The 23,880-nt window shown below is 39.3% G+C and overlaps 1 long non-coding RNA gene across 1 annotated transcript in view; it reads left to right on the top strand.

The window, feature by feature from the left end:
• LOC139073929 (uncharacterized) overlaps nucleotides 1-23,520 on the top strand; it is a 38,999-nt gene extending 15,479 nt beyond the window's left edge. The window contains exons 3-4 of the long non-coding RNA XR_011523120.1: nucleotides 18,469-18,648; nucleotides 23,062-23,520. This is a non-coding gene — a long non-coding RNA (uncharacterized lncRNA). The remainder of the gene's footprint in view (nucleotides 1-18,468; nucleotides 18,649-23,061) is intronic.
• Nucleotides 23,521-23,880: the final 360 nt, after the last annotated feature.

The raw sequence follows: 23,880 nt of genomic DNA, 5'->3' as shown, positions 1-23,880 counted from the left end.
AGGTTTGCGTCTTGTTCACTGCACGTGCCTAGGGAAGTCCCTAGCCAACATTTGTTGAATAAGTGAATTTTAAATGCACAGAAATAAAGAGAAAGAAAAAATTAAGAAGAACATGAAATGCAATGAAACACACAAACATACACCTCTTTGCAAAAAAATCAGGCTGTGGGGAATTTTTCAGGACAAGAACTGTCACCTGAAGCTGGAGCACCCACAGCAGGGAGCCAGGCAGGAACTAGATCCTATTTACAGCCAGCCTGCTGTTCAGAACTCATCACAGAGTTGGACAGGGATGGGTGACTCAGGCACAGGGACCCAGGACACATAGGACCCTGCAGGTGACCAGGTCAGAATGCAAAGCTGGACCTTAGTGGAAGTAGGCTGTGCCCAGAAGTCGCAGGTCACCAGTGGGATGGTGTCAGTAACAGTTCACTGAGGTCCTGTGCCTGGTGTGGGCGGGCTTGGGTTGCTTTACTTGAGCCTAAGGCTACAGGAGAAGATGACCTTGGTTTAACCTCATTCAAATCAGCACCTACTGTGTGAAAAACACTGTGCTACAGGGAGTGGGTGAGGGAGAGGTGAGAGGCACGGACCTCGGCCCAAGCTGAGTACAGAGACAGGTGGATCAGGCGACTACGAAGATGACTCTTAGGATGGAGGGGCTAAGTGGCAGAGGAAGGAAGCCAGCAGCCCTGAACTCACAGACAAGGGAGAAGTGAAAGGCTTCCCAGAAGGTCCAGTGCTGGAGGAGGCTGGCAGGAGGGCCTTCCAGATGGTCCAGTGCTGGAGGAGACTGGCAGGAGGGGAGGCGGGGAAGCCAGGGCACATTTGGGGATCGGCAAGACACCGTTAGGCTGGAGGAGGGGAGGGTCTGCAGGTAAGTGCATGAAGAGCAACTTATTACCAAAATTTCCAGTAAGTTTCCTCGGAACAAATCCCTGACGCCAGTGGCTGGAGTCCTGGACTATGGGCAAAGGAGAGGTGATCTTCCAAGAGGAAGACTGAGGAGCAGTTTTACAGCTTTACTGGAAGCAGGGGGAAGGAAAGCTGGGCAGGCCAAACCACAGAGGGCACTGCAACGATGGAAGATAAGTCCAGAAAGGTATCGGGGGGCGTGTTGTGATTGAACAAGATAATAGGTGACCACTCGGGGGGTGTGAATCGGGGGAGTGGGTGTAGAGGGTAACTATAAAAGCAGTAGAAGGATTTTTGTTTGGACCTATACAAACTGATTCTGAAATTAATGTGGAGTATACCCATGTTCATAGCAGCATTTTTCACAATAGCCAAAGGGTGGAAACAACCCGTGTCCGTCAACAGAGGAATGGAAAACAAAATGTGGTATATACATACAATGGAACATTATTCATCTCTAAAGAGGAAGGAGGAAGTGATACATGCTGCAATGTGGATGAACCTTGAGGCCATTATGGTAAATGAAATAAGCCAGACACCAAGGACAAACACTGTATGATTTCACTGATCTGAGGTACTTAGAATAGTCAAATTCATACAGACAGAAAGTAGAATGGGGCTTGCCAGGCTCTGGGGGGAGGGGAGAGCAGCAGTTATTATTTAATGGGTACAGAGTTTCAGTTTGGGATAACAAAAAAGTTCTAGAAACGGATTAAAAAGTTCTGGAAATGGATAGTGGTGATGGTAGCACAATAATGTAAATGTACTTAATGTCACTGAATTGGATGCTCAAAAATGGTTAAATGGTAAATTTTATGTGATGTATATTTTACCACAATAAAAAAAAAATTAATGTGGAAAGATGAACAAGCCAAGAATATCCAAGATAGTAGAGAGAAAGGAAAGCAATGAGGAGGTGAAACTCTACCGGATATTAACACAAATTATAAAATCTCAAGAATTAAATCAGTGTGGCACTGGCACTTGATCACACAGACAGACCATGGAAGAGATATAAAGTCCAGAAATAGGCCCAAATCATTCAAACTCCTGTGTGGGAAAGGTGTCATCTGAAACCCACAGGAAAACAGTGCTGGGCGTAATGGGAGCCGTCAGGAAAAAATGAAGTTGGATCCTAGTCTCAAAGCAGGAAGAACTCTAAATGGAGAAGAGATTTAAGTGTGAAACACAATACCACGCAAGTACTAGAAGGGACCAGGGGAGAATTCTTTTTTAACCTCAGAGGGCAAGCACGGACCAGCCGTGATTCTGGGTCAGTCCTTGAACCTCTCTGTCTCTCTCACGGAGCTGTTGTGAGCCCTGTAGGACTTAACACGGGCAAAGTGCTTGGAACAAAGCCAGGCACACATAAAGGACTCCGTATGTGACCACCACCGTCACCACCACCATTGTAACCTTCAAAAAGAATGAGGACACTTTACAAACTGACATGGAAAAAGTATCATGATATATTATTAAGTGGAAAAAAAAGGCAAGGTGCAGAGAAGTGTACACAATATACTATCCTTGGTTTTATTTTTATTTTATTTTATTTTTTTTTTAAAGATTGGCGCCTGAGCTAACAACTGTTGCCAATCTTTTTTTTCTTTTTCCCTGCCTTTTTTTTTCTCCCCAAAGCTCCCCGGTACATAGTTGCGTATTTTAGTTGTGGGTCCTTCTAGTTGTGGCATGTGGGACACCGCCTCAGCATGGCCTAACAAGCGGTGCCATGTCGGCACCCAGGATCCGAACCCTGGACGACCGGAAGCAGAGCGCACGAACTTAACCATTTGGCCCTGGGGCCGGCCCCTATCCTTGGTTTTAAAAGGGGGGAGGCAGTAGGAAAAATACACATGCTTATATCTACATATATTTGTAAGTGTACATTTATACATACACACAACCACAATAAATGCCTTTGGTCAGGCTGCTGCATTGCACAACTCTAGGGGGCACAATTCCATTGTATTCCATGTCAGTGGCATCCCAGGAGCTCAGTATAAATGGTGCCCTTGGAGTTGTGCACCACGTAGCCCCACTAACCTGGCTGCACGTGGTAACACATCTCTGGAAGATCACAGGGAACCAAATAACACTGTTTGCCTGTGGGGAAGAGACAGGTGGCTTGGAGCAGAGGTGGGAAGGAGACTTCACAATACAGCCTTTGTGTCTTTTCAGTCTGGAACTATGTACATGTGTTATGGAATACTCCCCCCCCTCAAGAAAATGGTTAAATAAAAGGAGTTGTGAAAATAAATAAATGCACACATATAAAAGTAATATAGAAAAGTAACAATACATGTTAGAGAATTTGGAAAATGCAGAAAAATATGGAGGAGAGAATTACAATTAAGCATGATTTTTCTCGTTGTTTCTGTGTGTCTGTCTGGGGTGCTTTGAAAGGCAGCATCAAGTAGGGCAGGAGCCAGCAAACTCTAGCCCCAGGCCATATTTGGCCCACCACTTGTTTTTGTAAATAAAGTTTTATTGGAACACAACTACACACATTCAGTTATATACAGTCTATGGATGTTTTCCTGCTACATTTAGTTATTGAGTAACTTTAATGTTGGTAAGTTATTTGCTGCTATTTCTAGTTTAATCTATAAATCTAGTTCAATTTATAAATGCCCTGGCATGATTCCACTAAAAGTCACAGTGAAGGAGTAAAATGATAGCAATGAGTTATAATGAACATATTAGTTTGGATTTAGAACTTAAGGAAAACAAGGAGCAGAAGTACAAGTGTTCACCACAATGAAACTAATGTTAGGATAAGTGATAAGAAACTGGACTTGTTTGCATATGTTAAGAAACAGAAGGATATAATCTTAACTGAAGTAGAAATAACGTGCCAAGACAAATTAAAGATTATCAAAGTGAAGAAAATGAAAAAGAAGATATTCTCACAAATGAGCTGGGCCTTATTGAGGAGTATGGTGTTAAAATAATTCCCTATTTTATGACATGTGATAAGGTATGAGGAAAAATATCTCCTATCTTGCAATATCACCAAATGTTCAGTCTCTCAATGTCGGAGGACATTCAAAAGTCACATAAGACACAGGACAATTATCCTTTGGGCAGGACTATCTTATGCGTTGAAGGAGGCTAGCATCCCCGGCTCCCCACTAAATGCCCATAATGGCCCCATTCATAATGACAACCCAAACAACTCCTTCAAATTTTCAAAACTCCCCTGAAGGGCAGTACCACCCCCTTTGAGAACCACAGATACATGTGAAAGCAATTTGAAATGTTGAAAGCACTTCTCAAGTACACAGTATGATTAATTTACAAAAACTACAGTGGATTTTCAGTGGATACTGTACATCTGAGCTATTTAAATGAAGACTATTAAATTATAAAACACAAGTGTTTTCTTTTTTTTATAAAACCCAGTCCCATTTCTGAAAACACAGCAAGTGAATCAATATACTTGCTGAAAACAACTAAAAATTCTGGATTAAAAATGATTTCTTAAAAGCATCAATGAATGAGTATAAAAGTTAAGAAATCTTAGTCCAAGGATTGAGTGAGATGGAGCCCAGAGAAGTAAGTAGAGTGCAGCACTCTGAAAGCATTTGCTGAACCTGGTGAACTTGAACTTTGGTATTCATGGCCTCATAAGACTTGTGAAATAGGAGCTGAAGCCCCAGGTCTGCCCAAGATGGGGAGTCTAATAAGAGATCTTCCAGCACAAGGATGGGACATGGCCAAAGGCTATGCCCTTAGTGTAAGGGTGAATTTGGAAACACTTCCCACAGCATCCTGGAGATTGCAAGAAAAATCTCCTTCCAACTTTGCACTGGAAAGGATAAGGTGTGTGTCTGTGTAGACACACGTGCCAGGAATCACCACAAAACCTTCAAACCTCAAGCTGTCCATGACACCATTTATAGTAAACAACCCATACTGTCTGAATGGTCTGAATACCACAAGTACAGAATGTAACTGGAGTCATCCCAGGAGAGAGTAACGCCTCCAACACCTGGCAGAAGCAAAAGTGAATCCTCTGCAGAGGAAGCCACATTTGTCCTAGACCTCAAAGTATTCCCACATACGACACGTCAAGGAAAACGATCAGGTTAAAGTTAAAAGAGGGAAAGAGAGAGAGAAAGAAAGAAAGAAAGGAAAGAAGGAAGGAAGTCAACACACAATGGAATAAGGCACTAAGAACGAAGCAAGAAGCAGCGGATAGTTGCAACAAACATGCAATAACTTCCGGTCCTGGATTAATAAGATGAAGACTATACAATATCCATGTTTAATATGTTTAATAAAAATAAAATCCATGCATGAAACTACATACAAGAAAAAGACACCCTAAAAAAATTATCAAGCAATTTTGAAAAAGAGCCAAAAGAAATTCTAGAAAAAAAGAACTCAGTGGACAGATTTACTAAAATAATCACATGTGAAGAGAGTGATGAACTGGAAGACTTATCTGAAAAACATTTCTGTAAGTCAGCATAGAGATACAAAGAAAAGAAAACATGGAAAAGGAAAAAAAGACATGAAGGATAGGTTAAGAATTTTAACAAACATTTAATCAAAGTCCCAAAAGAGAGGAGAAAGAGGATGAGGCAGAGGCAATATCTGAAGACACAATAACTGAAAATTTTCAGGACTGATGAAATACATCAACTCACAGGGTCAAGAAATCCAAAGGATCCCAAGCAGGAAATAGAGATAGAGGTAGAGACAGAGATAGAGACAGAGAGAGAGAGAGAGAGAGAGATCTCCGTCATGGTGAAATAGCAGAACACTAAAGACAAAGAAAATATCTTGAGAGCAGTGAGAGAGAAAAGATAGATTATTTTTAAAGGAGTGACTTACTACTCATTAGCAGGAACAGAAATCAACATCACTAATTATGAGGGAAATGCAAATCAAAACTACAATGAGATATCATCTTACACCTGTCAGAATGGCTATAATTAACAAGACAAGAAATGACAAATGTTGAAGAGGATGTGGAGAAAAGGGAACCCTTATACATTCTTGATGGTAACGCAAACTGGCGCAGCCACTACAGAAAACAGTACGGGGATTTCTCAAAATATTAAAAATAGAAATACCATACGATACAGCTATCCCATGACTGGGTATTTATCCAATGAACACGAAATCAACAATTCAGAGAGATCTATGCATCCCTAAGTTCAGCATTATTCACAATAGCCAAGACGTGGAGGCAACCCAAGTGCCCATCAACAGATGAATGGATAAAGAAGTTGGGTGTATCTATATACAAGGGGATACTCTTCAGCCGTAAAAAAGACAAAATCGTGCCATTTGCGACAACATGGATGGATCTTGAGGGTATTATGTTAGACAAAATAAGCCAGACAGAGAAAGACAAACACCATATGATTTCACTCATATGTGGAAGATAAACACATGGACAAGGAGAACTGATTAGTGGTTACCAGACAGGAAAGAGGTGGGGGAGGGTGAAAGGGGTAAAGGGGCACACGTGTATGATGACAGATAAAAACTAGACTATCAGTGGTGAACATGATGCACGCTACATAGAAACTGACATATAATAATGTACACCTGAAATGTACACAATGTTATAAGCCAATATGACCTCAATAAAGTAATTTTTAAAAAGACAATTATGATATCTTCAGTGTGCTGAGAGAAAATAATTGTCATTTTCAATTCTATATCCACAATGAAAGGGGAAAATTCATTTTCAGACAAACAAAAACTGAGAGAAATTGGTACCAATAAACCTTCACTTCTGGGAGAAGAAGAATTAGTCCTGATGGAAGGTGTGAGGATCAAGAGGGAATGAAGCACACGGAAAGCGAACAATAGGTGAAATATTGAGTGTATAAAGCAACAATAATATTAGACTTGTGGGGTTTTGAAACAAAAATTGGTAGAATTAAAAGGCACAACAATAATAGCATATAAGTCAGGAAGGTGTAAATGGAAGCTGTAAGGTTTTTACAGTTTTCAGAAAAAGAGTAAAATTATTGAGTAACTTTCATTTTGATAAGTTATTTGCAGCTATTTCTAGAGCAACCACTTACAGAGTAGAAAGAGCGTTCTTAAACCAGTGGAAGAAAAACTTAGAAATGGAAAAACAGCAAATCAGTCTAAAAGAAGGCAAGAAAGGACAGAAACAGAAATTGAACTTGTGGGAAAAATAGAAATAAAACAAAAATCATGTTGGCTATAAACCTAAAATATTAACAATTATGACAAACATAAATGAATTAAATGCTCCACTTAAAATACAAAGCTTGCCAGAATAAATTTTTTAAAAAATCTAACCATATGCTGCTCATAAGAAACATAGTTAAGGAAGAGTATACAGAGGGTTTGAAAGTGAAAGGATGGAAAAAGACGCACTAAGAAAAGGTGTACTGGGTTTAGCTATCTGAATATTAAGCAAAATAGACTTAAGATAAAAAGTGTTGCTAGAGACAAAGAGAGTTACTTCGCGATGTTAAGCAATTCAGTTGCACAGGAAGACGTAATGTCAAATTTATACATTCAATAACTTTCCAAATATATTAAGCAAAAATTGACAATTACCGAGAGAAATAAACAAATCAGCAAATCATAATGGGACACTTAACCCACCTATTCCAGTAACTGGTAGAACAAACAGTAAAAAAATCATCAGCAAGAATATAGAAGATTTGAACAACACATTTAATACGACTGACCTAATGGATATTATGTCCGTTCAGGAAACAGATGCCAAGATGGGATTAGACGTGCCAGAGGTTTATTGGGGAAACTGCCTGTGAAGAATAAAGAGAAGGAAGCAGGACTAGGCAGGGAGCCTTCTGACCACAAAGCGGGTCTGAAAGGAATGGAAGGAGGAAGGAGAGCTGAGTAGGAAGAGTCTCAGATTACAGTGCGGGTCTACCAATGGTTTGGCCAGACGGATGGGGTGGCCTTGTGCCAAAGTTGTCTCCTGGAGGAGTCTTACATCCCAGAGGGACGGGCCTGCACTAGTACCTCTGCCCTGCTCAGATATTGGCTGGGAGCCGCCCGGGGGGAGAGTGGTCTCAGCACAAACGTGTTGGTGCATCCAGAGGAGTAGCAGGTACGGCTCCAGGCCACTAGGCTCCCCACAGCAGGAGAGCTGAGTCGCACATGTTCGTGACCACCATAGACATATTTAGCAGAAGAGCCAAATAGCACGTTTTCACTGCCACACGGACATATTTCAAACACCATACCCCCAACTGCAAAAACACATTCTTTTCAAGTACACACAGAACATTTACGAGAGTTGACTGTATAGCGGGTCATAAAGCAAATTTCAATGCATTTCTTTTTTTGTTTTTTTTGAGGAAGATTAGCCCTGAGCTAACATCTGTGCCCATCTTCCTCTATTTTATATGTGGGCCCCCTGCCACAGCATGGCTTGATGAGTGGTATGCAGGTCCACGCCCAGGATCTGAACTGGTGAACCTGGGGCTACTGAAATGGAGTACGTGAGCTTAACCGCTACGCCACCAGGCCAGCCCCTCAATACATTTCTTAAGGACTGAAATCATACAGACAACATTCTCTGACAATCATAAAAAGTTAATAGAACCCCTCCCTCCACCACCACTGCCATATACTTAGAAATTCAGAAATACGTGTTCAAATAACCAGGGAATCAAAGAAGAAAAACATAGTGGAAATTAGAGAATATTAAGAACTGAACTATAATGAAAATACATAGAAAAACTTTGGGATAGAGCTAAATAATGCTCTATAAGAAAGAAATGTATGGTCTAAAATCTTATGCAAAAAAAAAAATAATAACACTGAGAGAAATGCGTGGCCTAAAATATGATGTAATGTGCTAGGCATCCATTCTATGAAGTTAAAAACAGATCAGCAAAATAAACTCAAGAAAGGTATGAAAGGAAATAATCAAGGTAAGAGTAGAAATTAATGAAATAGGAAATAAACACACTAGAGAAGATTAACAAAGCCAAACGTTGGTCCTCTGAAAAGACTTAGCAACAAACCTCTGGTAAGACTGACCAAGAAATAAAGAGAAAAAGCGCAAACAATATCAGGAATAAAATAGTGATATAAATATGGAGACAATAGACATTGAAACTAAATAATAAGAGGACATTGTTGAAAGTTTTTATGTCACTAAATTTGAAATCTTATAAGAGACAGACACATTCTCAGCAAAATCTAACTGACTCAAGAAACAGAAACCCTGAACAATCCTAGAACCATGTAAGAAATTGAATGTGTAAATTAAAACCTTCCTACATATTAAACTCTGGGCCCCGATGGCATCACTACTGAGTTCCAGGCATTCAAAGAATAAATAATTATAATCTTATACAAGTTGCTTTGGAGGATTAAAAAAAGAACTCCCTTGTGCTGGCCCGCTGGTATAGTGGTTAAGTTTGTGCGTTCTGCTTTGGAGGCCTGGGTTTCACGGGTTTGGATCCCAGGCATGGACTTACACATCATTCATCAAGCTATGCTGTGGCAGTGTTCTACACGCAAAATAGAGGAAAATTGGCACAGATATTAGCTCAGCGACAATCTTCCTCAAGCAATAAGAGGAAGATTGACGACAGATGTTAGCTCAGCCAATCTTCCTCACCAAAAAAAAAAAAGAGCTCCCATTTCCTCAACTAATTTTATGAATCTAGTATTAACTTGATGCCCAAACCTGACAGCATAAGAAAGAAAAATTTCAGGCAAATCTCTCTCACGAGCATAGACTCAAAAATCATGAACAAAATATTAGTAATCTTAATCAGCAATGTATGAAAAACATAATCCATCATGAGCAAAGCAACCTAACAAAGGAGAAAGATCATATGATCATTAGCTATAAATTCAGAAGCGGCATTTGATAAAATTCAACATTCATTCTTGATTTAAAAAACCCCTGAGAAAACATGGAATGAAAGGAAACTTCCTTAACATGATAAAGGCTATCTATCAAAAATACCATAGTGGAGGTCCTAATCAATGCAATAAGGCAAGAAAAAGAAATTAATGGTTTAAGTATTATAAAGGAAGAAGCTGTCGATATTTGCAGACAACATCGTTGTAGACATAGAAAATCCAAAAGAATATGCACACACTATTAATGTCAGTTTAGTAAAATTGCTAGATACAAAAGTAAATATTGCAAAAACCAATTGAATTTCTATAATCTAACGGTAAGAAAGTTGAAATGAAATTTTAAAAGATAATATTTACAATAGCATCAGAAAACATAAAAAACCTAGGAATGAGTCTTCATTAGAAATGCAAGAGTTCTACACAGAAACTATAAACCATTATTGCTAAATATTTTAAAAGATCTACATATGTGGAAGGTTATATCATGTTCATGGGTTGCAAGAGTCAAGTTAGTAAAGATGTCAGTTCCCTTCAAAGTGATTTATAGAAGCAATTTAATCCCAATCAAAATCCCCTCAGGATTTTTAATTTTTTATTGCTAAGCATATAGAAATACAAGTGACTTTTGTATATTGAACTTGAATTCTGCGACCTTTGAACTCACATTAGTTCTGGTAGCTTTTCCGTGGATTCCTTAAGATTTTCTATGCAGATAATCATGTTATCAGTGAATAAAGGCAGTTTTATTTCTTCCTTTCCAATCTGTATGCCTTTTATTTTTCTCTTGACATTTTCTCTTGCCACCATTAAAATGTTGAATAGAATTGGTAAGAGCAGACATACTTGCCTTTTCCCAATCTTAGGAGGAAGGCATTCAACATCTCACCTTTAGGTGTGATGTTAGCTGTAGATTTTTTTGAAGATACCATTTATCAGGTTAAGAGAGTTCTTTTTTATTCCCACTTTGCTGAGAATGTTGATCATGAATGGATGTTGGATTTTGTGAAATGTTTTTCCTATTTAGGTGACCATATGGCCATTCTTTTTCACTGTGTTAATATGGATTACGCTGATTGATTTTTGAAGGTTAAACTAATCTTGCATTCTCAGGATAAACCCCACTTGATCATGATGTAGTATCCTTTTTGCATCTTGTTGAATTCAATGTGCTAAGTAAGTCTTTCTTGAAGATTTTTGTTTCTGTGTTCATGAGGAATATTGGTCTATAGTTTTCTATTCTCATAATGTTTTTGTCTAGTTTTGGTAGCATGGCAATGCTGGCCTCATAAAATGACTTGGGAAGGATTCTTTTACCTTTTATTTTCTGAAAGAGATTGTGTATGATCAGTAATATTTTTTCCTTAAGTGTTTGTTACAATTTGTTAGTGACATTATCTAGGTGCTTTCTTTATGGGAAAATTTTAAGTACACATTTCTTTAATAGATTTAGAGCTGTTCAGATGATCTATTTCTTTTTGACTGTAATTTGGCTGTTCATGTCCTTTAAGGAATTTGTCCATTTCATTTAAATACTTGAATTTTATTGGCATGATATTCCTGTATTATCCTTTAGTGTCCATAGGATATCTTGTACTCTCAATACTGTTATTCCTGATGTTGATAATTGATGTCTTCTTCTTCTTCTCCTCCCCCTCCCCCCCTTCTCCTTCTTTGTTCTGGCTAGTTCACCGATTTTATTGATCTTCTCAAAGAATCAGCTTCTGGTTTCATTGATTTTTCTCTATTGTTTCTTCACATTGCATATCAGCAATTTATGGTCTCATGTTTATTAATTCCTTCCTTCTGCTTATGTTGGATTTAATTTGCTCCTTTTTTTTTTCTGGTTTCTTAAGGTGGAAGCTTAGGTAATTGTTTGAGACCTTTCTTCTTTTCTAACATAAATATTTAATGTTGTATACTTCCCTCTAAGCACTGCTTTAGCTGGTTTCCACAGAATTTTGTATGTTGTATTTTCATTTTTGCTCACTTCAAATATTTTCTAATTTCCATTCTGGTTTCCTCTTTGACCTGTGGGTTATTTAGAAGGGTATTGTTTAATCACCAAATGCTTAGGAATTTCCCTTGTATCTTTCTGTTATTGATTTCTAGTTTAATTCCACTGTAGTAAAAAAAAATCCCACAATGTATAACTTTTTAAATTTTATGAAGGCTTGCTTTATGGCCCAAAATACATTTTACCTTTGGTGAATGTTCCACGTGTACTTGAAAAAAATGTATATTCTGCTGTTTTCGGATGGAGTGTTTTGATATCATCACTTCTATATCATTCTATACTTCTATATCTACACACTTCCACATCATTACTGATTTTCTGTCTACTTGTTCCTCAATTGCTACTAGAGGAATGTTGAATTCTCCAACTATAATTGTAGGTTTGTTTACTTCATTTAAATTCCATCAGTTTTTTATTCATGTATTTTGAAGCTATTTGATTAGTTGCATACAGATTTAGGATTATTACGTCCTCTTGATTTTGTTATGTCCTGTATCATTATGAAATGTCCTTACTAATATCTGGTATTGCTTCATATTCTGAAGTTTATTTTATCTGATATTAATGTTTTTTCATGGTATTTCTTCTTTTATCTGTTTACTCTTAGCCTATCTACGTCTTTATATTTAAGAGGGTTTCTTGTAGACAGCATATTTTGATCTTCATTTCCCCCTCAATCTGAAAATCTCTGCCTTTCAGCTGGAGTGTTCACCATTTATATTTAATGTAATTATCAATATGATTGGGTTTAAATCTCCTATCTTGCTATATGTCTTCTATTTGTATCATCTTCTCTTTGTTCTTTTGAGTCTATTCTCCTGTTTTCTTTTGAATTGCTAAAGTATGTTTTAATGATTACATTTTAATTTCCACTATTGTCATCTTAGGTATACCTCTTAATTATTTTTTTGTGATTGATCTGGAATTTTTAATATACATCTTTAACTTACAGTCTGTCCTCAAATAATATTGATTCACTTCACATTTACTGTAAGAGCCTTACAACAGTATACTTCCATATTCCTCCTCCCGTCTGGTGCTATTTTTGTCATATCATTTACTTCCATATATACTATAAATCCCACAATACCTTTTTTTTTTTTTGCTTTAAGTAATTATTTTTAAAGAGATTAAAACTTAAGGGGAAAAAGTCTGTTATATTTTCCCATATATTTACCATTTCTGGCACTCTTTACTTCTTTGTATAGATCCTAATTTTCAGCTGGTATCATTTTTCTTCTGCCTGAAGAATTTTTAATAGTTCTTGTAGCACAGATTTGCCTGTGATGATTTCTCTCAGCTTTGGTACCTCTGATAAAAGTCTCTATTTATTCTTCACTTATTTAAGTCTTTACTTATTTAAGCCTTTATTTATTTGTTTGTTTGTTTAAGTTATTTATTTATTTCTTCTTCATTTATTTAAGTCTTTATTCTTCAGAAAGATATTTTGCTTAGCAATAGAATTTTAGGTTGGCAGGTATTTTTTCTATCAGTAATTTAGAGATATTGCCCCATTGACTTTTGACATGCATAGTTCCAGAAGAGAAGTTCAAAGTCTGCAGTGTGGGTTGGCAAGCTGGAGACTCAGGAAAGATAATTATGGAGTTCCAGTCCAAAAGCTGGCAGCCTAGAGACCCAGGAGAGCTGACAGTGCAGATGAAGTTCAAAGGCAATCTGCTGGAGAATTCTCTCTTGCTCAGGGATGCTAGTTTTTAAATTCTATTCAGGCCTTCAACTGATTGGATGAGGCCCACCCACATTATGGAGGGCAATTTGCTTTACCCATAGTCTACCAATTTAAATGTGAACCTCATCCAAAAATACCATCCAACTGGACATATAAAGTTAATTTTCACAATGTATTACAGGCATCACTGCCCTGGCTAGTGGGAACATGAACTACTCCCAGTCCTGTGTGAGCTCCTGAAATGGTTTGGCCTACTGCTCTCTAGAGCAGCCTTGTAGAATTCCACCACATACATGCACTGATCAGTTTTCACCCAAGGATGTGTGAAGACATCACTGTGAATCCCTGGATCTCCCTCTCTCTCTCCCTCTCCCTCTCTGCAGCTTCCTCCTCTCCAGTTCTCTGCCTTGTAAGTTCTAGGTGCCTCAGCTTCCCTGAACTCTGATATCTGTCCTCTCAGTTCAGTGGAAGTGCCAGACTCTCTTTGGGTTCCCCGTCCTTGAGCTTCAGCTGGAACCTGTCCACAGTCAGGGAGCTGGGGCAACCGTGGGGCTTACCTCACCTGTCTGCTTTCTCTCAGAGACCACAGTCTATTCTGCCCAGTGTCTAATATCTGGAAATAGTTGTTTAATATATTTTGTCTGGTTTCCTAGTTGTTTATCGTGGGAGACCAGTTGTATACAGTGAATCCTTCATGGCATATATTAAACCTTTATTTTTTTTTTACTTATAGTAAGAGCAGTTTCATGTGTTTTGATCTATTATTTCTTGATCAGGTTAGTAGTTACATAGATTTGTTCAGTTTGTGATCACTGAGCTCTGCACTTAGGATGTCTGCACTTTTCTGTGTATGTAAAATTCAATAAAACATAATCAAAAAAATAAAAAGCAAAATAAATTTATATTAAAGTGTAAATGGTGTAGAATAACCAAGATACTTTAGAAAGAAGAGGATAAGTTTGAGTGACTCGCCTTATGAGATGTCAGATATCAAGACATTTATAAAGTTATTTTAGTTAAGAGATCATGGTATTGAATTGAGCCAAAAAAATTTTCAAAAGAGCCAGCCCTGATGGCCTAGTGGTTAAAGTTTGGTGTGTTCCACTTCAGCAGCCCAGGTTCAGTTCCTGGGCATGGAACCACACCACTCCTCTGTCAGTAGCCATGCTGTGGTGGTGGCTCACATAGAAGAACTAGAAGGACCTACAACTAGAAAATACAACTATGAACTGGGGCTTTGGGCAGGAAAAAAAGAGAGGAAGGTTGGTAACAGATGTTAGCTCAGGGAGAATCTTTCCTAGCAAAAATAAAAACCCCAAAAACAGACTAGAAAAAAAACAGAGAAACCCCTTTCCAAAAAAGACCCACACAACTGTGAACCCTTGATGTATGACAGAGTTGTCACCTTGGCACAGCAAGAAAACACTGAAGTTTTCAATAAAAGATGCTGAGATGATTGGTTAACTATAATTCATAAACATTTGTCCTCTACCTCACACCGTATACAAAAATCAATTGCAGGTGAATTAACAACTAAGTGTGAAAGGCAAAACTATAAAGATCTTAGAGGATAACAGGAAAATATATGTGTGATGAAGGGCAGGAAGGATTTCTTAAGTAGGACCCACCACAAAACGTAAAACATAGAGGCAAAGACTGATAAATTAGTCTTTATTATAAGAACTTCTGTAAATCAAAAGACACCACTAAGAGGATAAAAAGGTACGCCAAAATTGGGAGACTATGTTTTTAACATATGTAACTGTTGAAGGACAAATATCCAGGATATATAAATAACTGTTATGAATTTATAAAAAAACAAAAAAATGATCTCCCCAAAATGAGCAAAAGACTTGAATTTTACAGACTTTATGGAAGAGAAAACTTGAATGACCAATAAACATATGAAGAGAGACTTGACCTCTGACTAAAATCACACAGCGATCTCGTCACACACACATGTGATTGGAGAATTCATTTTGATAATAACAACTGCACAGAGTGTTTAGCAATAGGTCACTCACTGCTCATCCACTGCAGGTGGGAGTGTAAATTGATAAAAGCACTTTGGGAAAAGTTTACTATCAAGTAAAATCGAATATGTACATACCTTGCAAACCAGTAATTCCCCTCTTAGGTGTAAAGCCTAGAGAAGCTCTCCCACACGTGTCAGAAGAAAGGTAAGGAATGTTCAGACTAGTGATACCGGGAACACTCAAATGTCTATTAACATATGTACATGTTAACACATATGTTCATACAATGGAATACTGCATACCACTGAAAAGGAGTGGGCTACAGCTTCATCATCAACACAGAAGAATCTCAAAGTACAATGTTGAGCCAAAAGATGCCAAATAGAAATGAATACATGCAGTATGATTTGATGTCTATAAAGTTAAAAAAAGAGATAAAACTAAACTATATTACTTTGGGATAGATACACAATTGGTAACGCTATAAAGTAAAACAAGAGAATAATATCACAAATCATTAGGATAATGGTTACCTCTGTTGGGGTAGAGGTGATTCCAGTTGGGGAAGGCCACCAATTTTCATTCTTGACCTAGCTGCTGTCACTTGGGTCTCATCCCATTATTATTCTTTAGCATGTACTTACATGTTCTATTTGTTCATCTATATGTATGCTATATTTCAAAACAATAGAATTAACCTAAATTAATAAACCTAAAATGAAATTAATCTAACCTATGCATATTTTCTTTATAATCAGAGATAATGTGATGATTTCAAGGTTTTGTGTGTCCTTATTCATTCATTCATTTGTTCTACACGCATTTGTTGTGTATTTACTAGGTGTTAGGCATTATGCTAGATACCAGAAATACAGATATTAATTTATTATATATCAGTGAGCTTTAATAATGAAAGTAATAATAATTGATGTGATTATTATTATTACTGTAACAAATGACATTTAACTGAGTGTTTACTATTTGCACTAAGACTTTACATAGATTACTTCATTTAATCCTTTGACATCCTTGAGTATGGATTATTTTCCCAAGTTTAAAAATGAGGGGGCCAGCCTGGTGGCACAGTGGTTAAGTTCGCATGTTCCACTTCAGCGGCCCAGGGTTCGCCAGTTCCGATCCCAGGTGTGGACCTATATACTGCTCATGCTGCGGAAGGCATCCTACGTATAAGGTGGAGGAACATGGACACAGATGTTAGCTCAGGGCCAATCTTCCTCAGCAAAAACAGGAGCATTGGCGGCAGATGTTAGCTCAGAGCTAATCTTCCTCAAAAAAAAAAAAGAGGAAACTGAGCATGGCAACATTTAATAACTTGCCCAAGCTTGCAGAGTTCAGAAAAGACAGGACCAAGATTTTCTCTTAACAGCTATAGTTTTTCTGCCCATGATCCAATGCCTTTCCTTTAGATAACAACACCCTGGTTTTCCTTTCAGAGCTTCCCCCCTCACATCTGGTCCTGTGGTTCACTTGCAGCTGACTACCTAGTCCTGGGTTCACGGACTGAGGAACTGAGCCAGACCTGGCCATTCTCTGTATTCCATCCTCCTGGATGCGGTGACTGGTTTAGGTATGAGGCTAACGAGACATTGGAGAGGGAGTCCCAAAGCCTTGATTTAAACCCTCGGATCCACCCACGTCTAAAACTCTCCCCAACGCCTGGCCTTTTCAGTCACATGAGGCTCAAGTTGGGTTTTCTCACACGTGCAAAAAGGAGTCCTAGCTACTACAGGGACACAGGAAAGTAACCCAATAATTGTTGTACCAGCTGAGCAATGAGGACTAAAATTAATACGAGTATTTAGGATGCACCTAGATGCACTCAGGGTACACGTAGGTGAGAGGATTTTGACTTTTTTCTCTTTCCCATGCTAAGTCTGAAGCCAAATTTCAGGGGAGATAAATCAACACTAAGAGAGAAAGTCATGGATTACCTTGATGCCAACACAGACCAAGCCCGTCGTCCTTCACCAGAGGGGTAGGGAGTGGGGGGCAGCTGTACCCAGTGTCATGAAAGATTATCACGAAAGACCGGATCTCAGGGATGACAATCACAACAACATGAGTAACTGAGGTTCTGGGATGCATTTCATCACAGGGTTAAGAAGCTCTTGACAGCAAAATTAAGTCTGACATCACTGCTTGGGTTGACAAACACTGTTGCAGTCTCCCAGTGGCATGAGCTCAGACACCTGAGGGCCCTCTCTCCTGGGGGTTGGAGTCACCTTCTTCAGTTCGGCTAATGACATCCCAGTCACCTCCAAGAGTGACTGAGCCTGTAGAAGACCCTTGTCATGAAGGACTAACAAGTCCTTGGAGAAAATGGAGTAACTTACACAGGAGCACAATTAAGCCATGGGCTCGAATCTTCCTTGGCTTTAACTGCTTGACCTCGTTGCCATCTCGTCTTTACTCCCTCCCCAACCAGGTTCAGAAAGAACTTTACCCCCTCTCTTTCATGTTAAGGTCAGACTTCAGAATGAGCAAATAAGTTGATTAGACTACTAACATCCTTTTAAAGGAATGTAAACTGACATTAAGATCATCACAAAAAGTTGTTTATTTTTCTCTCTGTTGGTGAGGAAGATTTGCCACTTTCAGGCATAAGAATATTATTATTCATGACAGATGCAAGAAGTGGTAAATAACCACACTGTTTAGAACCTTGGCCCATGGTCAGTTCACCGTCGCCCACAATCAAAGGGGACCATTACACTCAGTGTTTGTGCTAGTGAGCAAGGTGAGGTCACACTTCCCCTCCAGACATGGAGACAAAAAGGAAAAAAGTTTTTTTCTCCTTGATAAATTTGAAGGTATAATAGAATAGAATTTAGGTCTTTGGTGAATAATTCATGTTTATCTAAAAGAAAAAAAAATGACTTTCATTTACTTACTTACTGAATTGTAGAAACTGATTTCCTGGACTGGAGCTTCCAGAAATTCATGGGAGATTTGCCTGATGATTTTCCCTTAACAGTCTCTCCCATTACCTCCACTCTCCTCACTAGGTTCCCTTTGGCTCCTCTAGGACAAAGAGGAAGAGCGGCGAAAGGTCAAGGGCAGGAAAAGTTTGATCTGACAATGGTGCTGCTGGAGCAGATGCCTAGAGCTGACAATTCTCTCGGGCTTCCATGGGGCCCTCTGGGCTCCCCTCCTGGACCCTACAATGGAATCCATTGACCCAGGTGGTAGGTCTGTAGACTAACTTCTCATGATCCCCCTCGGCTGGGTGCCTGACAGTATTCCCTCCGCCTCTTCCTACTGAGATCTCCTTGTTCCTTGCAGAGATTGTGGGATTGCTGGGTTGCCTTATAAGAAACTATCAAACAGTTTTCCACGGCAGCTGTGCCATTTTGCATTCCCACTGGCACCGTGTGAAAGGTCCAGCTGCCCCAAACCTTTTCAGCACTTGCTATTATCAATTTTTAAAAAAATCTTAGCTATTTTAATAGGTCTGTAGTGGTATCTAATAGTTTGAATTTGCATTTTCTTAATAACTAATGATGCTGAGAATCTTTTCGTGTGCTTATTTGCCATATCGTCTTTGATGAAGCATTGATTCAAATCTTTGCCTATTTTTTAATTGGGTAGTTTATTTTCTTTTTATGGAGTTTTGAGAGCTCTTTATATATTCTGGATCAGATAGGTGTTTTTCAACATCTTCTCCAAGTCTGTGGCTTTTCGTTTTCTTAACAGTGTCTTTCAGAGAGTGGAAGTTTTCAATTTTGATGAAGTCTAATACATTAGTTTTTCTTTCATGGATCAACTTTTTAGTTTGGTAACTACAAAATCTTTGCCAAACTCAAGATCACAATGATTTCCTCTTACATTTCCCTTAAGAAGTTTTACAGTATTGGGCTTTACATTGATGTCTATTACCCATTTGGGGTTAAATTTTGTATATGGTACAAGGTGCAGATAAAGGTTCACTTTTGCATATAAACTTGTAATTGTTTCAACATCCTTATTCTAAAACTATCCTTTCTCCATTGACTTGCCTGTACCTTTGTTGGAAATCAACTAACTATATAGATATGGGTCTATCTCGCGACTGTTTGGTCTCATTGATCTGCGTATATCCTTTTGACAAAACCACACTGTCTTGGTTACACTAGCTTTATAGTAAGCCTTGAAATCAGATAGTGAGTTCCCCAATTTTGTTCTTCTTTTTTAAAATTCTTTTGCCTGTTCTAGGTCTGTTGCCTTTCTATATAAATTTTAGATTTAACTTGTCAGTTTCTACAAAAAAATCCTGCTATATTTTGATTGGGATTGCACTCAATCAATAGATCAGTTAAGAAGAATTGCCATCTTAACAATACTGAGTCTTCTAAACCATAATCCATCCATTTATTTAGGTCTTCTTTTTGTTAAGAGGTCAGCATCCCTGGCTCCTTTTTTTTAATAATTGGCACCTGAGCTAACAACTGTTGCCAATCTTCTTCTTTTTTTTTCTGCTTTTTGTCCCTAAATCCCCCCAGTATGTGGTTGTTTATTCTAGTTGTGGGTCCCTCTAGTTGTGGCATGTGGGATGCCGCCTCAACATGGCCTGACAAGCGGTGCCATGTCTGCGCCCAGGATCTGAACCGGCGAAACCCTGGGCCGCCGAAGCAGAGTGCGAACTTAACCACTCGGCCACAGGGCCAGCCCCCAGGTCTTCTTTTATATTTCATGAATGTTTCATAGTTTTCATTGTACAGATCTTGTATATATTTTATTACATTTATACTTATGTATTTCATGTTTTGGGATGCTATTGTAAACGTACTTTAAAAAAATTCTTAAATTTCCCATTGTTAATTGCTAGCATATAGAAATACAATTGATGTTTGTTTTTTGACCTTATATCTTACAACCTTACCAAACTCACCTGTTAGCTTTAGTAGTTTTTCTTGCAGATTATTTGAGATTTTCTACGTAGACAATTATATCAGTTTTGAATATGGTTTTATTTCTTTTACAATCTATTTGCCTTTCATTTCTTTTTCTTGCCTTATTGCACTAGCTAGGATCTTCAGTAAGATGTTGGATAAGAGTGGTGAGAGCATGCATTCTTGCCTTATTCTCAGTTTCAGGAATGAGAGTTTCTTTGGAACCTTCTCACCAAACGCAGCAAGAGAGAGAAACATTCTCTAGCTGTCTCTCAAGGGAAGAGTATAACTCCTACCTCCTGACAACTCTACCCAAAGAAATCTGATTTCCACTTCTGCCATTCACAACTTCATCTTCTGTTAGACCTTTGAGGTAGGGAGGGGATAGAAGTCACAAGACCAGTTCCAGGACGCCTCCTTGTTAAGTCCCACATATGTGTTCCAGCACCTCATTTTTGGAATGAGAAGGACACATGCCACCTATTGTTTTTTTCTCTGCCTTTGGGGGCCTCAGCCAAAGCTTAGACATCCTTATACAGATGGCGTTAGTACTTGTCTTTCACAAATGAAAGAAGTTAGGCTCAGAGAATTTAAATAACTTGCCCAAGGTCATATAGCCAGGAAGGAGCATGATTCAAACTCAGTTCCATCTGTCAGGTCCAAAGAGGGTGTTCTTTCCACGTGGGCTCATCAGTGCAGATAGAAAAATTCAGGCAGCATTTATCTTCCCCCAACTCATACGAAACCAAGAGGGGTAAGGTATTTCTAAATTTAAGTTGGCAATTCTAGAAAACCATACCATGGTTAATGGAGGAAATAGTGTTGCATTTGTCCTCCAAATGGCCATGGGATGATAGTCATCCCGTATCCTGAAGCAGGTGCTGAGGTCAGAAGCTGAGAGCCTCTAATTATCCACATCGGTCCCCTCAGATGGGAAATCAGGACTGACAATACCAACTCTATTTTAGTCAAGAAATTTGACCATATGTCTCTAAGTCAAGAAGTCCTAGCCAATTTGCCTCTGTAACTACTTCAGAAAACCCAGGCCCCACCTTGAGATCACTTCTTGCTAATGAAAGTGAAGCAAGCCCTGGACAAAAGTTTAGGATTGAAACTGATCCCACTGAAATCACAAACTGAAAGGAACACCACCATGTCATTCCTAATCCTTGGGCAGGTGAAAAAAACTTTCCTGTAAATTTTCAAAAAAATAGATTTTCCCGGGAGTTAAAAAATTTAAGTTAAAAAGAAAGGTCTCAGCAATTCCATTCCTTGGGATATACCCCAAAGAACTGAAAACAGGAGTTCAAAAAAACACTTGTACATGAATGTTCATAGCAGTATTATTCAGAATAGCCAAAAGGTAGAAATGACCCAAATGTCCGTCAAGAGATGAATGGACAAACAAGATGTGGTATATCCATACAATGGAATATTATTCAGCTATAAAAAGGGATGAAGCCCTGGTACATGCTACCACGTGGATGAACCTCAGACACATTGTTCTAAGTAAAAGAAACCAAATACAAAAGGCCATATATTATACGATTCCATTTATACAAAATATCGAGAATAGGCAAATCCATAGAGACAGAAAGCAGATTAGTGGTTGACGAAGGATGGGAAGAGGGGGGAATGGAAGTGACTGCTTGATAGTTATGGGGTTTCCTTTTGAGGTGATGAAAATGTTCCAGCACTAGATAGTGGTGATACTTGTACCATTCTGTGAATGTACTAAATGCTGCCGAATTGTACACTTTAAAATGGCTAATTTTATGTTATGTGCCTTTTACTAAAATAAAAAACAGAAGGATCTTTGCTATGGAGTCAGGATGTGGTATATCTCTCCAGATCATGTCCTGAAGAACCTCTCTTGATTAATTCAGTGCTTTGTCATATCCCATAGAGTTTATCAGAGTAGCCTCCTACCAGGTCCCTTGTCCCCAGTGTTACCCTTCTACATTCTATCTCCCACCAACTTTCTCCAGGGTTGAAATGGGCCTGACATTCCGTTGTTGAAAATCTTTCAATGGTTCCTATCTCCTAGCGCAGAAAGCCCACGTTCCCTCATACAGCATCCGAAGGTACTCATGATGTGGCATTCATTGCTTCTTGCCCTGTGCATCCTTCAGGGTGGATGTGCCCTGAGAGGGCAGGGAGGTCTCACACATCCTTGTGTTCCCAGCAGATAGCATGGTCTCTGGTGCATGGTAGGTGCTCAGTAAATATTTGGTGAATGAATTAATCAGCTTTCCACCTACCCCTTTAGCTCAACTCTTCTTATTTCCCCAAATACCCTGCATTCTAGCCCAACCAAGTTCTCCAACAAGTCAGGCCAATCGTGCATCTGAACCTTTGTGCACATGGGTCTTTCCATTTAGAATGTTTTCAGATCCATCTGTCAATCTGGGTCAACTCTGATTCATCCTTTAAGACTCAGTTCAAGTGTGCACTCTTCTGTGACCGTCAGTCACTCATTTCTCAGTGTTCCCATAGCACCCCATGCAGCCCTTTGTGGCAGCACTTAGCATGTCATCCTGGGATCATTTATTTACATCCTTGTGTTGCCCTCCTGAACCGTGGGCACTGTGCAGCTCATCTTACACACCACCCTGCCCACCCCCCACCCCCCGCGGTGATGTTGGAGGAATAAACAAAAAAACTAAATAATTTGTCTTGCAGGATCAACCTGGGGATTTTTTTTTTTTTTTTTTTTTTTTTTTTGCACAGAAGGGAACATCTGAATTAAACCGGAGATTGAGGGCAGCTGTCGCAGAATGTCTCCGAGTCATTCTATTTACTCGACTGTGGTGAAAGCCAAGAGGTGGAGGAGCCAGAAATTGAAGCAAGTGGAAAGGGTGAGAAATTGTAACAACATAATGGACATTTCACCTCCCCCGAGCACCTCTCTTCCTGAAGGACCCGCCACGTACTTACTGATGAGAAAGCGAATCTCGCCCGTCTCTCTGCGGAGGCGAGAGAGGAGCCAGCGCGGGCACCGGGTGCTCATTTGCACAAGTGTAACCTCCCGCCCGGCCTGAGTGATGGAGGGCCGGCCGCGAAAATGAGATTCCAGTTCTCCTCCACATCATTGTCCCTTTATCACTTCCTTCCCTTTTGCCCACTCATGTCAGGAGGAATATTCCATTATGACTCTTCCTAATAATGTGAGTCTTTTCACTTTGATCCAAATGTGCTGTGCGGGCTCCTCCTGTTCTGCGTCCCCACGTGCCCCTCGTGTCTGCTGCCGTCGCCCTGCCTCCCGCCGTGTGCATGTGCGGGAGAGTGGCCCTCAGGAGAGCCTGGTTGCGGGACTCAAGGAGAGCGCCTCTGTTCCCTGGGTATTTCTTAGACTCTGAGGCACTTTGAACACTGGACTTCAACGGTCGGTAGAGGACAGGGAGGGAGAAATCTAGGAACAAGGAGGGCCCCAAACAGAAGGGCAAGGAAGTGATATTGTTTTGTGCATCTGGTAAGCGGTGTCCCTTAGTTCTGTCTTTCCTGTGAGGTAGTATTATTCCTGTTGATGGGTGAGGAAATGAGAGGAAG

The sequence above is a fragment of the Equus przewalskii genome, chromosome 10, assembly GCF_037783145.1.
Source record: "Equus przewalskii isolate Varuska chromosome 10, EquPr2, whole genome shotgun sequence".
NCBI lineage: Eukaryota > Metazoa > Chordata > Mammalia > Perissodactyla > Equidae > Equus > Equus przewalskii.
Note: the sequence above shows the minus strand (reverse complement) of the source record. Positions and strands in the feature narration are given on the sequence as shown.